This window comes from Cynocephalus volans, chromosome 3, assembly GCF_027409185.1.
Source record: "Cynocephalus volans isolate mCynVol1 chromosome 3, mCynVol1.pri, whole genome shotgun sequence".
NCBI lineage: Eukaryota > Metazoa > Chordata > Mammalia > Dermoptera > Cynocephalidae > Cynocephalus > Cynocephalus volans.
In genome coordinates this window covers 104428274-104446199 of record NC_084462.1, presented here as the reverse complement: position 1 = coordinate 104446199, position 17926 = coordinate 104428274, and the positions used below count along the sequence as shown (strand labels likewise).

The 17926-nt window shown below is 36.2% G+C and overlaps 1 pseudogene; it reads left to right on the top strand.

The window, feature by feature from the left end:
* Nucleotides 1-13142: 13142 nt before the first annotated feature.
* Nucleotides 13143-13823, top strand: LOC134372644 (olfactory receptor 4K13-like; annotated as a pseudogene).
* The last annotated feature ends 4103 nt before the right edge of the window (nt 13824-17926 follow it).

Here is a 17926-nt window from a genome sequence, read left to right as displayed (position 1 = left end):
AGAATAAGGGGGCCATGACCAACACATATCAGACAATACCTAAAAACTGAGCATGATTCCTGGATAACAGCCAGCAAGAAAATGAAGATGTAAGATCTACAACCACATGAAACTGAATTCTGCTCACAACTTGCGTGATCGTGGGAGCATACTCCCATACACAAACACAATGCTTCCAGAAGGAAATATAATCCTGCTGATACCTTGATTTTAGCCTACTGAAACCCATGTCAAACTTCAATCTACTGGACTATGAGATAATAAATTTGTGTTTAAGGCCTCTAAGTTTGTGGTAATTTGAAAAATTTCAAAAAGAGTTTTTCTGTTTGCTTGTCGTATCAACTTCAAATAATTGTGGTTGTTATATCTTCTTCCCCCCCCCCCGGTTTGTGTGTGTGTGTGGGAACTCATAACATGATTTACCATCTTATATGATGTTTGCTGTTGGTTTATTATTTCCCCTTTTATACATAGAATACAAAGTTAAACAAAATGTCAACGTTACTGAAAGTCATAACAGAAAAATGAAAGCCCCTCCCCAACACATGAGTCAATAACTGCTGCATATTCCTTTTTGTTTTCAGTTCATTTCCTGAATTATATTAAATTTTTATTTGTTATAAATTTTTAAATTAAATCATATATTATGCATAATTTCCTGCTACTCATTTCACTCAGTAATATATCACAGACATTCTCTCCATATCAGTACATATTCTTTTTATGTTTACAGAGTATTTTCTTGTGTGAATCCACTGTGATTTATTTACCATTCCTCTATTGGTGGGTTATTTGTTCCTAATTTTAATATACTTTATTGCATTGACATCAAGGTCCAGAGTTTGATCCCTGTACTGGCCAGCCACCAAAAAATTAATAAATTGATTTTTTAAAAAAAAAAAGAGTTTTTACCAAAAACTGCCCAATAAGATAGATTGTTTTTTGTTGTTGTTAATTGCCCCTTCTAATTGCAAGGTAAGCTTTACAGCATGCTCTCAATAAATTCAAGGGTCTGATACTGAGGAAAAATGGGAGGATGGCTTTTGAGAAGGCACTAGGAGTCTTTGACACAGTTTATGCTCATTGCTAAAGCAGTCCCTGATGAGTAAAATGGAGGAGTTTGATTAGCCTAGACTAGTGTTTTCTGGACAGTGTTTGAGCCTCCACAGAAGCACGTTGTTAGTTAACTGTTCCCAAAGAAAATGGAGTTACAATGATCAAGAAAGAAGGAAGAATCATGGTTGGGAAACTAAGCTCTGCCATAGCCAGTTATCACCACTGTTATTCAATATTGTTCAAAAATTTCAAGTTATAGAATAAGGCAACAAGAAAAGTAATAGAAAAATATTTTTAATGTTTGCAGGTTAGTTTATGAATAACCTAAAAAATAGAAGAGAACCAATGGACAAAATAAAAAAGATTTCAGTAATCATTCCTTTTAGTACTTAAATATATATATATATATATATGTAATAACATTTACAGGCAACAGTAGCAATGAGATTATGATAACAAAAAAGATCACATTAAATACAGAGTATAAAATCAAAGTAGGAAATATACAAAATCATATGTAACCAAAATGTGTTACAATAAAAGTGTTGATAAAATGAAGAGGACAAAACTTTGTTGTGAGACATAAAAGAAGATAAATATTTAAAGAGACAAAAATACAAGGAAGAAAATGGGTAGATCTGAAGAAGAGTCAAATCTGTCTGCAAATTAAATGTGATAGAGGAAGAATTACAAATTCTTAGTGAGATGAATTATTTAATTGCGATGATTAAAATAAGTATCCCACATTATTAATAAATTCCAAATAGATTAGAGTTAAATGTCAAAAAAATCACCATAATAAAATTTAGACTTAAGGTAACCTAGAATGAGTGAAGTAACCAAGATGGAGGAGAAGATACCAGCCTTTATCCCCCACAAAACAATAAACACAGACAGCTGTCCGCAAACCAAAATAGCCCTGAGAGGACTCAGGGCCCATTAAAGAATCTGCAACTAAAGAGTGGAGCAAAAAATGGAGAATATCTACTCAGAAAGAAGCACGGATGAGACTGGCACACCCAAGACATAAGGGGATAGCTAGGAACAAAGAAAAAAAGTGGAGGCTATCAGTGTCAGCCATGCAGCAGGAACACCATGGTCCCAGAGGCCTTCTCAGTGGAGACACTGAAATCTTTTGCTACTGAGGTAACTAACAGCCATGTCCAATGGGAAACCCCAGAGAGGGAGATGTGACTGCATACCCCAGACCCCTTCAAGAAGCAGCCACTGTTATGCCATTTTGGACTAGAGCCCCCACATCTCCCTGTCCCATGTGTCCCTGACCCTTGAGCCACAGCTGCACCATGAGTGCCTATACTGCAGACCCAGGTCCTGCTGCTCTATGCCTGTTTATGTCTCAGACTCTTGAGCCATCTCCGTAATGAGCTAGTTCAAACTCCAGGCCCTGAAGCCAAAGTCTTCCTGAGTGTGTCTGTACTCTGGGCACCAGCTCACTTATCATAGAGAAATAGACCTCAACCCAATCCTGGAGCCACTATAACTCTGCACATGCCTGTGCTCCTATTCTCAGCTCCCCACCTGCTTCATAAGCACCTGCACTTTACGTATTGCTACCATCATGGCAGCAGAGAAAGAGGGGCTGTGCCCTGGGTACCAGTGTCATTACTGTCCTATATCCCAAGGCCATATTCCCTCTTGTGTCATCAAGCTTCAGGCCTCAGCTCTATGGCCACTGCATGGGCACCACTCATCAGACACAGGTGCCACTGCCATAGGGAGGGGGCTGATGCCAGACACAGTGCAAAGAGAAATCTATTCATCTTCAGCATCCCCAGTGGGAGTAAAAGCAATTAGGAATGCTTTAGCAGCCATTCCCAGAGAAGACCCCATCACATCAACTCTCTCTGTCACTGTGGGCATCCACAGCATTGCCTGATGAGAATACTTGCGATCTTCATCAACTCTGATCTCAAGGAGACACATAACCACCAAAAGAACACAATAATTTCCAGGAATTGACCCCAAAGAAATGAAGATATATGAACTTCATGACAAAGAATTCAAAATGATAATTTTAAGGAAGACTAGAAAACTTCAAGAAAATACTGAAAGAATTCAATAGAATTAGGCAAATAATAAGCAAACAAAACTAGAAATTTAACAGATCATTTGAAATTTTTTTTTAAAAAAACCAGAAATTATGAACCTCAAAATTACAACGAATGAAATAAAATAATGTAATAGAGAGTGTCAATAGGAGAACTGATCAAACAGAAGGACCTGTGAACTTGACATGCGTTTGAAAATATAACATCAGAAGGGAAAGTAAAAAAAAATTAAAAGAAATAAAGAGAACCTATAACATTTATGGGAAAGCATCAAGAAGGCAAATATTTGAAGTATAGAAGGTAAAGGAGAAGAGAGAGACAAAGGGTCAGAATACATATTTAAGGAAATAATTTCTAAGAACTACTCAAATCTGGGGAAATATATAAATACCCAGGAACAAGATGGTCAAAGGTCTCCAATCAAATTCAGCCAAACAAAACTACACCAAGATATGTTATAATCACACTATCAAAAATCACAAATAAAAAGAGAACCCTAAGAGTACCAAGAGAAAAGAAGCATATTATACATATCATAGTTCAATAGATTAGCAGCATATTTCTCTCCAAAAACCTTCCAGACCAGGAAATGAGATGATACACGCAAAGTGCTAATGCAAAAATGTGCCATCCAAGGATACTTTACCAGTAAAACTGTCCTTCAGCAATGAAGGAGAGATAAAGACTTCCTCAGACAAACAAGAAATAAGTAAGTTCATTACCACCAGCACTGTCTTACAAGAAATGCTGAAGGAATTTCTTCAAGCTGTTCATGCTATTTAATAACATGAAAACATATGATAGTATAAAACTTATTATTAAAGGTAAATACACAGTAAATTCAGAATACTCTAATATGTATGATGGTGTATAAATTATTGATATCTTTATTATGAAGGTTAAAAGACAAAACTATTAAAAATAATAATAGCTGCAGTAATTTTTTAAGGGATACACAATTTGAAAAATGCAAATTGTGAGAGCAGCTGGGCCCACTGGCCCTGAGCCATCCGTGCTGGAACTGGCAGCTGACACACCACAGGACCCTCAGTCCAGGTGAGTCCCCACCTCCTGAGAGGCCCAAGTGCTGCTGGGCACACAGGCCCCAAGGCAGCTGTGCCAAATTGGCAGTCCAGCCGAATTAGCAGTCCCTGCAGGATCCAGGCCAGATGCCAGGGTAGAATGAGTAGACCATGAAATCCTCTGCCACAATGACTAAATACCAAAGGAGAGATACCAGAAATATGAAAAACCAAGAAAGTACAATGCCACCAAAGAAAAACAACTCTCAAGTCCCACATCCTATACAACAGGAAGCCCTTGAAATGACTGACAAGGAATTTCAAGCTACAATTCTAAGGAAACTAAATGAGATACAAGAAAACTTAGTTAGACAACACAATGAAATGAGAAAAAGGATACAGGACCTGAAAGAAGAAATGTACAAAGAAATCAGTCCCCTGAAAAAGAATGTAGCTGAGCTTGTGGAGCTGAAGGATTCATTCATTGAAATTAAAAAACACAACAGAGAGTTTAACCAGCAGTCCAGAACAAGCGGAAGAGAGAATTTCTGACCTTGAAGATGGTCTGTTTGAAATAAAACAGGTAGACTGAAAAAAAAAAAAAAAAAAGGGCACACCCGTGGCTAACTTGGGAGAGTATGGTGCCGATAACACCAAGGCCGCGGGTTCGTATCCTATATAGGGATGGCCGGTTTGCTCACTGGCTGAGTGTGGTGCTGACAACACCAAGCCAAGGGTTAAGATCCCCTTACCGGTCATCTTTAAAAAAAAAAAGGGGGGGGGGAGGGAGGAAAGGGAGGAGGGAGGGAGGTTTCGGTAATGGGCCACAATAATCAACCACATTGTATATCAACAAAATAAAAATTTTTTAAAAAAAAGCATTTTAAAAATTGAAGAAAATCCAAAAGTGATAACAGACAACCTTAAGCACTCGAATATCCAAATCACAGGTATTCCAGAAGGGGAGGAAAAAGGAAATGGCATTGAGAACATATTCAATGAAATAACAGCAGAAAGCTTGCCAGGTATAGGGAAAGAGAGATCTTCAGATTCAGGAAGCCCAAAAATAACCAACACATTCAACCCGAAAAGGTCCTCTCCAAAACATGTTATAGTCAAATTAGCAAAGCTCAAAGACAAAGAAAGAATCTTAAAACCTGCAAGAAAGAAGCATCAAGTCCTTGTAGGGGAGCCCCAATCAGACTAACAACAGACTTTTCATTGGGAACCCTAAAAGCCAGAACACAATGGAATGATACATTCAAAATAAAAAAAGACAAAAATTGCCAGCCAAGAATTGTTTACTTGGCAAGGCTATCCTTCCAAAATGAAGGACACATAGTATATTTCTCAGACAAAAACTGCAGGAGTTCACTACCACATCACCAATCTTACAAGAAATTCTCAAGGGAATACTGGGTCTGGTACCTGAAAAACATGCATTACTACCATGAATACTCAAGAAAGAACAAATCCCACCAGTAAAATAAAAGTGCTAAAAATAAAGAGGAGAAAAAGTATATCTACCATCCCAAGAAACCAACAAACACAGAAGACAAACAGTAAATCAGAAAGAAAGGAACAAAAGGCACTTAAGACATCCAAACAAAAATCAATAAAATACCAGCAGTAAATTAACACCTTACAATAATAACTCTTAATGTAAAAGGATTGAATTCCATCCTGAAAAGACAGACTGACTGGATTAAAAAGATGGACCCCAAAACATGCTGCCTCAAGAGACTCACCTCACCTGTAAAGACACACGCAGATTAAGAGTGAAGGATGAAAAAAGAAATGAAAACTGAGCTGAAGTAGCTGTTCTTATATCAGATGAAATAGACTTTAAACTAAAAACCATAAAAAGAGATTAAGAAGGCTACTGAATGATGATAAAAAGATCTATCCATCAAGAAGACATAATAGTAATAAATATATATGCACCCAAAATTGGGGTAGACAGATTTATAAAGCAAACATGATTAGACCTAAAGAATGACATAGACCCTAATACCGTAATTGTAGGGAAGCTGAACACACCACTCTCAACACTGGATGGATAATCTAGGCAAAAAAATCAACAATGAAACACAAGATCTAAACAACACTTCAGACAAATTGGACTTGGCAGATATCTGCAGAACATTCCATCCAACAACCTCAGAATATTCATTCTTCTCATCTGCACATGGAGCATTCTCCAGGATAGACCACATGTTAGGTCACAAATCAAGTCTCAACAAATTCAAAAAATTGGAATTATTCCATGTATTTTTCAGATCACAATAGATTAAAATTAGAAATCAATAACAAATGAAACTTCAGAAACTATACTTCATGTGGAAATTAAAGAACATTCTACTTAATGACACATGAGTCCAAGAAAAAATTAAACAAGAAATCAAAAAATGTGTTGAAATTGAAGAAAGTAATGACACATCATACCAAAACCTGTGGGATACTGCAAAAGCAGGACTAAATGCATTAAATGCTTACTTCAGAAGAATGGAATGATGGCAAGTAAGCAATCTAACACTCCACTTTAAAGAACTAGAAAAACAAGAACAATCAATCCCAAAGTTAGTAGACAGAAAGAAATAATTAAGATCAAAGCAGAACTAAATGGGGCTGACCCCATGGCTCACTCAGGAGAGTGTGGAGCTTGGAGCGCAGCGGCACTAGGAGCACCAAGGCCGTGGGTTCGGATCCTATATAGGGATGACCAGTGCGCTCACTGGCTGAGCATGGTGCAGGCAACACCAAGCCAAGGGTTGTGATCCCCTTGCCGGTCACCAAAAAAAAAAAAAAAAAAAAAAAGCAGAACTAAATGAAATAGAAACCCAAAAAATGATACAAAAGATCAATGAAACAAAGAGCTGGATTTCTGAAAGGATAAATAAAACTGACAAACCATTAGCAAGGCTGACTAATGTTGTGGCTAGTGTTGAAAGTACTAGCCAGAGTAATCAGAGAAGAGAAGGAAATAAAGGACATCCAGATTGGAAAAGATAAAGTCAAACTGTAACTGTTTACGGATGATATGACCCTATATATCAAACAGCCAAAAGCCTCTACAAAGAAACTCTTAGAGTTGATAAATGATTTCAGCAAAGATGCAGGATACCAAATCAACACACAAAAATTAGTAGCATTTCTATACTCTAACAGTGAACATGCAGAAAAATAAATCAAGAAAGCTAGCCCATTTACAATAGTAACCAAAAATAATATAAAATACTTAGGAATAAAGTTAACCAAAGATGTGAAAACTCTCTACAATGAGAACTACAAACCACTGTTGAGAGAAATTAAAGAGGACACAAGAAGATGGAAAGATATCACATGCTCTTGGATTGGAAGAGTTAACATTGTGAAAATGTCCATACTTCCCAAGTGATCTACAGATTCAATGAAATCCCCATTAAAACTCCAATGACATTTTTCTCAGAAATGGAAAAAACTATCCTAAAATTCATATGGAATAACAAAAGACCACAAATAGCCAAAGCAATTGAGCAAAAGAAAATAAAGCTGGAGGCATAACACTGCCTGACTTTAAGCTATACTACAAAGCTATAATAACCAAGACAGCATGGTACTGGCATAAAAACAGAGACACATATCAATGGAACAGAAGAGAATCATTCAGAAATTAGCTCAAACACAGCCATCTGATCTTTGACAAAGTCACCAAGTCTATTCACTGGGGAAGAGACTGCCTCTTCAGCAAGTCATTCTGGGATAACTGGATATGCATATGCAGGAGACTGAAACTAGACCCATACCTCTCACCATATACCAAAATCAACTCAAAATGGATTAAGGAATTAAATATACATCCTGAGACAATAAAACTCCTTAAAGAAAACATAGGGGATGCATTCCAGGATCTAGGATTGGGTACAGATTTTGTAAATACAACCCCAAAAGCACAGGCAACCAAAGGAAAAATAAACAAATGGGATTATATCAAACTAAAATGCTTCTGCACAGCCAAAGAAACAATTAGGAGAGTGAAAAGACAACCAGCAGAGTGGGAGGAAATATTTTCAAAATATACATCTGACAAAGAATCAATATCCAGAACATACAAGGAACAGAAACAACTTGACAGCAAGAAAACAAGTAACCCAATTAAAAAATGGGTAAAGGAGCTGAATAGGCATTTCTCAAAGGAAGATATATGAATGGCCAACAGACATGAAAAAATGCTCAACATCACTCAGAGTTCAGGAAATGCAAGGCAAAACCACTTTGAGGTACTATCTCATTCCAGTTAGGATGGCTAATATCCAAAATACTGAGAATGATAAATGCTGTTGAGTTTGCAGAGAAAAAGGAACCCTCCTTCACTGTTGGTGGGACTGAAAAATGGTGCAGCCTTTATGAAAAATGGTATGGAGGTTCCTCAAAAAATTACAGATAGATCTACCACATGGCCCAGCTATTCCACTGCTGTGTACATATCCAGAGGAATGCAAATCATCATGTTGAAGGGATACCTGTACTCCCGTGTTTATTGCAGCACTGTTTACAATAGCCAAGAGTTGGAACCAGCCCAAATGTCCATCATCAGATGCGTGGGTAAGGAAACTGTGGTATATCTACACAATGGAATACTACTCTGCTATAAAAAAGAATGAAATACTGCCATTCACAACAACATGGATGGACCTAGAGAAAATTCTATTAAGTGAAATAAGCCAGGCACAGAAAGAGATATACCTTATGTTCTCACTTATTTGTTGGAGCTAAAAATAAATAAATATACAAACAAATAGATGGGGGTGGGGAGGAAGAATACTCAACAATCACAATTCCTTGAACTTAATAAGAAAAGTGAACAGATGATATTGATGGGGAGGAGGAGGGAAAGGGTGGGGGAAAGAGGAATTGGTAAAGAGACATGAAAGTCAACTACATTGTATATTGATAAATAAAAAATAAAAATATATATATATAAAAAATGTAAATTGTGACAACAAAAACAACATATGGAGTAGGGGAGTGGAGTTAAAGTATAAAGTTTTTTTTAATGTGATAAAAGTTATGTTGTTATCAGCTTAAAATAGCCTTCTGTAATTATAAGATGTTTTGTGTAAGTTTCATGGTAACCACAAAGTGAAAACTTATAGTAGATACACAGATGATAAAAATTAAGGAATCAAAGCAAATCACTAGAGGAAATTATCTAATTACAAATAAAGGCAGTAAGAGAAGAAAAGAGGAAAATAGGATCTGCAAAACAATCAGAAATAATTAACAAAATAGCCATAATAAGTCCTTATCTATGAATCTTAATCTTGAATATTAATGTATTAAATTCTCCAATCAAAAGAAATAGACTGGCTGAATGGTTTTAAAACCAACCAACAAACAAAAACAAGACCCAACTATATGCTGCTTGCAAGAGATTAATTTTACCTTTAAGGACACACACAGACTGAAAATGAAGGGACAGAATGAGATATACCATGCAAATGAAAACATAAGAGGCCAGAGGTAAATATACTGACATCCTATAAAGTAGACTTTAAATCAAAACTTGTAAAATGAGATTAAAAGATCGTTGTAAAATAATAAAGGAGTCAATTTACCAAGAAGATATAATAATTGTAAATATAAATACACCAACATCAATGTATAAATGGTTAAAGAAAATATGATATATATGAACAATGAAATACCTTTCAGGCTTTAAAAAAAAAGGAAATCTTGTCATTTGTGATAACATGGATGAACCTGGAGGACATTGTTAAGTGAAATAAGCCAGACACAGAAAAGACAAATACCACTGATATGCAGAGTCTAAAGAAAAAGTCGAGCTTATTGATACAGAGAGCATATGATGATTGCAAGAAGTGGGGGCATGGGGTAACTGGGGAGATTTTAGTCAAAGGACACAAAATTTCAATTAGATGGGAAGAATAAGTTTAAGTGATTTATTGTACATCATGGTGACTACAGTTAAAAACTATATATTGTATTCTTGAAAATTTCTGGGTAGATTTTAAATCTTCTTATCATGAAAAAATGATTATTATGTGAGGTGATAAATACATTAATTAGCTAGATTTAGCCATTTCACAATGTGTGTGTGTGTGTATATATATATATATATCAAAATAACATGTACCTCATAAATGCATACATTTTTATTTTTCAATAAAAACTTTAAAAACTAATCTAGAATAAATATTTATATTTTGCCTGAATAGAACAGTTATCAATGTTTACTGTAGAAAATAATTGTAGCAAATATATGAGCATCACATAATAATTCTATAACTAACCTCTAGTTCTATCTTTCTACAGTCTCCTGAGTATTGATTGTTGCCTTTAAAACTTCACCAATTTGGTAGATGAAAAATGGTGTCTCATTTTCTGTAATGGCAGAATGGCTATTTTAACAATTCCCATTCCATTTTTACTGCCAGTCTCTGAGGGATCTAATAGCAATCATATGAGATTTCTCCTTTATTCCTCTTATCAAGGGATACATTTAAAAACAGTTGTCTTTTGAATCCAGAGCAGAAAATAAAATGAATGATTGGTGAAGATTAAGCATCCAGGATTCCATATGGTGTTACTTTTCAAGTGCAAGTGCAAACTGGTAGGTTACATGACTCTGATATGTTACTCTACCTATATACTATACCTATTACACTATTTGTATTTACAGTGTTACGTAAGACCACAGTAATAAAGGACAAATGCCAAAATCATAACTCAGGGGAAGGCTGGAAAGAGGAAAACTGAACTATAAATAAAATAAGTTAGATTTTGTTACAATCGAAAAAATATAAAAATTTGTACTTTTGTGTTGGAAGTTAAGAAAATAATTGTACAATCCAAGCCAAATAAATTATCTTAGAGGAAAGAATCTGGGTATGTTTAAATTGTTTGGTTATACTGATCAGATCAAACGATTTTATTCTTTGAATTATTGCATAATATATAGAAAGTTACTTTCTTGCTTTCAGGGATGCAATTATTTTGAAAGAGGTTAAGTAATAGGACTGTAAGGATAAAATGCCTGACCCATAGCTTGGAAAATGATAGAATGCTGCCACTCATAAAATATTAATGCTATTATTACACTTGTTAGGACTTATAAAGAGGATCATTTGAGGAAATTTCATGTTTCTACAAAAATCTAAAAATGTCTAAGTATTTAAACACTAATCGAGCTAGAAAGATCTTGGGGGAAATTGAATAGTTTGGGACTCTACATTTGCAAACTTATGTGCTCCTGCAAATCTATTTATTTGTACACTTTGCATAAACACAGAAAATCCAGAGGTTGCAGCTGAACAGTATTGTCTTACTGTAAGAGTACAAGTACGATGAACAAATGATTCACAATTGTGAATGAGAATTATCAAACATTTCTACTTTCAAATTCTATTACCTCGCCAAATTTGTTTTCACATTACTCTGAAAGATGAAGCCAAATATAATGATTTGCATATGTGCCACTTATAATAAAATATCTGCCTTAATGGCAGTATTCGTGCATAGTTATAATCCATGTTCATTATGGTTAGCCAGAGATACTGTAATTTTAACATTTAAACTGTGATTAAAACATTAAAAATACAATGAAAAATCACATATATTTGATTTTCTTCTTTCGCAATTGGCATTAGGTCTGGGTCTTGGACTCTGATAAGAACAAGAAGAGTACTGGAGATGGGCAATGAGCTAGTAATAAAAATTGGATAATGGTCCTACCGCCAGCCAAAAGAGGGGGATTGGAACTAAGCAGATTAATGTAGACCATTCCTTGACTTCTTTAAATGTAGATACTGTATTCATTTTCATAAAATTCGCTTAGCTTAGCTGAATTCACCTCAGTCAGTGACACAATATCTATGACTTATATCCATCCTGGAAAAAGTTAAGATTAAAAGAACCGTGGAGAAAATCATTGTGAGGAAACAAAGATCCAAAGAGTACAGTGACTTTCCTCAAGATACTGTCAAGCAATATGCCTATGTTTTGCTTGTTTGTTTACTTTAAGTAAACAGGGATTAATGATTCACCTCACTTCTTACATCTCTTTGAGGAAGAAAAATTGAACAAGACTAAAGTAGTCAACTTCACTACATCCTAGCTTTAATAATGCTGATTTTGGAATTTCTATGCACCTACTACATGCCAAAGCATATGCATGAAACAAGAATATCAGATATAAATGGTCTTTTAATCCAATCTTCCAACAATTGCATAAGAATGAACATATGGAATACATTTATATAGTCGCCTACAAAAAAACTAAAAGGCACTATGTGGGTTGAGTATCTATAGTTTTAAGAGTTAATCTGGGTCATTCAGGTCTAAAATCTTAATCTTTCCTCAAAAATTGGTTTTAATCTCAATTAACAATATAATTCTCTCAACATTAAATTTTATATAAACAGTATAGGGACGGTATCAAATTAGTGTTTTGTAGTTCCCTTCAGGGGACCATAATGCACATTTTGTTATTTGAAAGATATTTTTTTGATATGATGTAGTACTCAGACATTTTAGTGCATACTGAAGATATGACAAAAATGTGTTCGTTGATATATTTCCTTAGATCTACAAAAGATGAAAACCTATTCCCCAGATGGTTTTCAAAAGTCTTCCCTATCATTCTAATAAACTAAGTGTTCATTCCCAGTCTGGTCTGGAGCTGAAAATGAAGGGAGACCAAGTTCACTCAAATGTTCTTCTGACCTTGCTTCATATTAACCAGGTCACAAATTTGATCTAATTGGCTCCATATCCACACCAGTTTCTACTGGCTTTGTAATTCTGTGAAATATCTCAAACTGCAAAACACCAAAGAACATCTCCAAAGCAATCACATTGCCAAAAGGGTGAGTTCCCTGAATAGATAGTAAAAATGCATAAGTAATAATTAGGTTCACTGTCTTATTAGTCTCTGTGATTTTCTGTGTTTTCTCCTCCTTTACACGATTTATGACATACTCATGCAGATGGATAAATGGATATCCTGAATAACAGCTCAAGTGTGTCTGAGTTCATCCTGCTAGGACTTTCCAGCTCTCAAGAAATGCAAATAATCTTTTTTGCAATCTTTCTTCTTGTCTATATAGCCATTGTTGTGGGAAATCTCCTCATTGTTATCTCTGTGATATTTGGTAACCATCTTCTCTCCCCCATGTATTTCCTTCTGTCAAATTTATCATTTTTTGACTTATGTCTTTCCTCTGTGGCAACTCCCAAAGTGATTGCAGACTTCCTTAGAAAACACAAGACAATCTCCTCTTGGGGTTGCATGGCCCAGATGTTTTTTATGCACTTTTTTGGGGTGGTGAGGTGTCTCTTCTGATAGCTATAGTCATCGACAGGCATGTTGCCATATTCAAACCCTTACACTACAAGGCCATCATGAATCACAGGGTGCTCATTGTGTTTCTCTTGCTCTCATGGGCAATTGGATTCATACATACCACAAGCCAAATGGTTTTCACGGTGGGTTTACCTTTCTGTGGGTCCCAATGTTGTGGACAGCATTTTCTGCGATCTCCCCTTGGTCATCAAGCTTGCCTGTACTGAGACCTATATGCTGGAGCTCTTGGTGATTGCAGACAGTGGGCTCCTGTCCTTGGTCTGCTTCAATCTTTTGCTCATGTCCTACATCATCATGTTGGTCACCCTCTAGCAGCACTCCTTGAATGCATCCTCCAAGGCTGTGTCCACAATGGGTTGTTTAATTGCCATATTTCCATTCATCTGAAGTAAGCATTTAATGCAATAAATTTCCCCCTTAGTACTGATTTTTCAGGATCCCATAGGTTTTGGTATGATGCATCATTGTTTTCATTAGTTTCAAGAAATTTTTTGATTTCCTGTATGATTTCTTCTCGGACCCATATGTCATTAAGTAGAATGCTGTTTAATTTCCATGTGTTTGTATAGTTTCCAGAATTGCACTTGTTATTGATGTCTAATTTTAATCCATTGTGATCTGAAAAAATACATGGGATAATTCCAATTTTTTTGAATTTGTTGAGACTTGATTTGTGACCTAACTTGTGATCTATCCTGGAGAATGATCCATGTGCTGATGAGAAGAATGAATATTCTGAGGTGGTTGGATGGAATGTTCTGTAGATATCTGCCAAGGCCAATTGGTCTAGAGTCTTGTTTAGATCTTGCGTTTCTCTGCTGATTCTTTGCCTAGATGATCTATCCAGTATTGATAGAGGGGTGTTCAGGTCCCCTGCTATTATGGTATGAGTGTCTATTTCCTTCTTTAGGTCTAATTGAGTTTGCTTTATAAATCTGGCTTCTCCGACATTGGGTGAATATATATTTAGGATTGTTATGTCTTCTTGATGCGTGAATCCTTTTATCATTATGTAGTGGCCCTCATTATCTCTTTTTTTGGTTTTTAGTTTAAAGTCTATTTTATCAGTTATAAGAATACCTACTCCAGCTCGTTTTTCATTTCTATTTCCATGGCAAATCTTTTTCCATCCTTTCACTCTTAGTCTATGTGAGTCTTTGTAGGTGAGGTTGTTCAGTTGAGGGCAGCATATAGTTGGATCCTCCTTTTAAATCCAGTCAGCCAGTCTGTGTCTTTTGATTGGGGAATTTCATCCTTTTACATTAAGAGTTGTTATTGAAAAGTGTTCATTTACTCCTAGCATTTTATTGATTTTTGTTTGGATGTCTTAAGTGCCTTTTGTTCCTTTCTTTCTGATTTACTGTTTGTCTTCTGTGTCTGTTGGTTTCTTGGGTTGTAGATAAACTTTTTTTCTTCTCTTCTTGTTAGCATTTTTATTTTACTAGTGGGTTTCGATATTTTTTGAGTTTTTATGGCAGTGGTAGTTATTTTTTAGGTACCAAACCCAGTAATCCCTTGAGAATTTCTTGTAAGGGTGGTTGTGTGGTAGTGAACTCCTGCAGTTTTTGTTTGTCTGAGAAGTATACTATTTGTCCTTCATTTTGGATGGATAGTCTTGTGGCGTAACAGATTCTTGGCTGGCAATCTCTGTCTTTTAGTATTTTGAATATATCATCCCATTCCTTTCTGGCTTTTAGGGTTTTTGATGAAAAGTCTGATGTTAGTCTGATTGGGGCTCCCTTACAGGTGATTTGATGCTTCTCTCTTACAGCAATTAAGATTCTCTCTTTGTCTTTAAGTTTTGCCAATTTGACTATAACATGTCTTGGAGAAGACCTTTTTTGGTTGAATATGTTTGGGGATCTTTGAGCTTCTTGAGTCTGAAGATCTGTGTCTTTTCTTATACCTGGGAAGTTTTCTGCCCCTATTTTGGTGAATATGTTTTCAATACAATCTCTTTTTCCTCCTCTTCTGAAATACCCATGATTCGGATATTTGAGCACTTTAGGTTGTCTGATAACTCTCTTAGATTTTCTTCAATGTTTTTATTTCTTTTTTCTTTTCTTTTCTTTTTTTTTTTTTTTTATCTGCCTGTCTTATTTCAAACAGCCCATCTTCAAGGTCAGAAGTTCTCTCTTCTGCAAGCCTGCTGGTTAAACTCTCTGTTGTGTTTTTTATTACGTTGAATGGATTCTTCGGCTCAGCAAGCTATGCTGCATTCTTGTTCAGGGCATTGATTTCCTTGTATGGTTCTTCTTTCAGGTCCTGTATACTTTTCCTCATTTCATTGTGTTGTCTAGCTGAGTTTTCTTGTATCTCATTTAGTTTCCTTAGAATTATCACTCGAAATTCCTTGTCAGAAATTTCAATGGCTTCTTGTTCTATAAGATCTAGGACTTGAGAGTTATTACCCTTTGGTGGTGTACCTTCTTGATTTTTCATATTTATGGTATCTTTCCTTTGTTGTTTAGTCATTGTGGCAAGGAATTTCATGGTCCACTGGTTTGACACAATTGTCTGGCTAGGATCCTGTCAGGACTGACAATTTGGCTTGGCTGCCTCAGTGTCTGCTTAGCTGCCTTCTGGTGCCTTGGGCATGTGGTTCCCATGGGTCTCGGGCCTCTCCAAGGAGGTGCCTCTCTGGTTGGCATGCACTCTTCTGGGCTGGGTTGGTGTCTGGCAGTGGCAATACCTTCCTTCTAGGTCATGTGCTGGCACCATGGGCTGCATGGTCTCCACAGGACTCGGGCCTCTCCAGGGGTGCACCTCTTTGGTTGGTGCTCATTCCACCGGGCTACAGATGGGGTCGGGCAGTGGTGAGGCCTACCTGCTCAGCTGCATGCTGGTGCCACAGGGATCGTGGTTTCCATGGGACTCAGGCCTCTCTGGGGTGGTGCCTCTCTGGTCGTTGTGCACTCAGCCAGGCTGGGGATGGGGTCTGGCAGTGGCAAAGACTACCTGCTCATTCTTGTGCTGGCACCACAGGGTGCGTGGTCTCTGCAGATCTCGTGCCTCTCCGGGGAGGTGCCTCTCTCAGAATGCCTGAGTTTAAAATGTGACTCTACCACCACTAGCTTTGTGACTTTTGGCACGTTGTTTCATCTCTCTGCACTGCAACCTCCTCCAATGTAAAAATGAAGATAATCATACCAACCTCACATTGAGAGCATTAAATAAATTAATGTATATCAAAGGCTTAGAACAGTGCCTGACACATGCTTGGTGTTATATATGTGTTAACATAATTAAAAACAGGCCTACAAAAGTAAAAATTCCTGAGCTTACTGATTTGTATAATATTAACAACAATCAAGAAATTCTTACTCCTTTGTTTTGTGTGATCTTAGTACCTGATTTCTTTTATATCTATGTACATTATTGTAGCTTTGTTTCTGTTGATTTTAGTTTCAGTAAGAATGTACAATAATACATTTTATCAATTAGACATTGGTCTTGCTATGTGTAAGGAACTTGAGTACCCTTTTGAGTATAAATTGTAATATTCTGAGATTTTTTAAAACCCATACTAAGAGTAGGAAAGAGTGTGTGAGAGGATAAGCAGAGAATCACACTTTTTGTACAGGCCACAGTCTACTCCACACTAGGCAGTAGTATAAAAAAGAATGAAATTGTGCCCTTTGCAGCAACATGGATGAGTCTGGAGAAAATTGCATTAAGTGAAATAAGCCAGACAAAAAAACAGAAATACCGCATGTTCTTAGTCATGACTGGCTGCCCAGATGAAGGAAGTGAGGGAGGGAGGAAGGAGAGGGGGAGGGAAGAAGGAAGGAATGAAGGAAAGAAAGAAAGAAAAGACCTCAGCAATACATTGAACTTTCAGAAGGAGAGAACAAACCTAAGAATACTAGAGATGGGGGGAGGGAGGGAAGGGATTTGGGAAGTGATAGTTTGGGCAAAGGGCATAAAGAAATATCACTTTTTCTAATAATGAATATGCTAATAATAAATAAAAATTTAAAATACAGTTGTGATCTGGACCAACAGGAAATCAACAAACAAAACACAACAAAAACCTGTATAGGAAATCCATTTTGCCACTTTCAAACTGTATGTTGCTGCACAATATTGTTATCCCTTTAACTTTATTTTTATCATGTATGATATGAGCCAAATAAGTATCTCATAATGATGTTTTAAAACTTAAGAGAGATGTAAAATTCTTAAATTTTTTATTGCAGTGTTAATTAATTTGTACTTAGTATTAGTACCACAATGAACTTCTTTTATACATAAAACTAGATCAGTGTACAAGAAAATGTAGTCTTGTGTTATAGTAAGTTTGAGTACACAAACATACTTAGATACTCAGGAAGATTTGTCTTTATTTTCTTTTTGTTAGGTTTTGAATAATTTGGAACCCTTTGGCTCAGAAACATTGTTTTTCTATCAGTAAT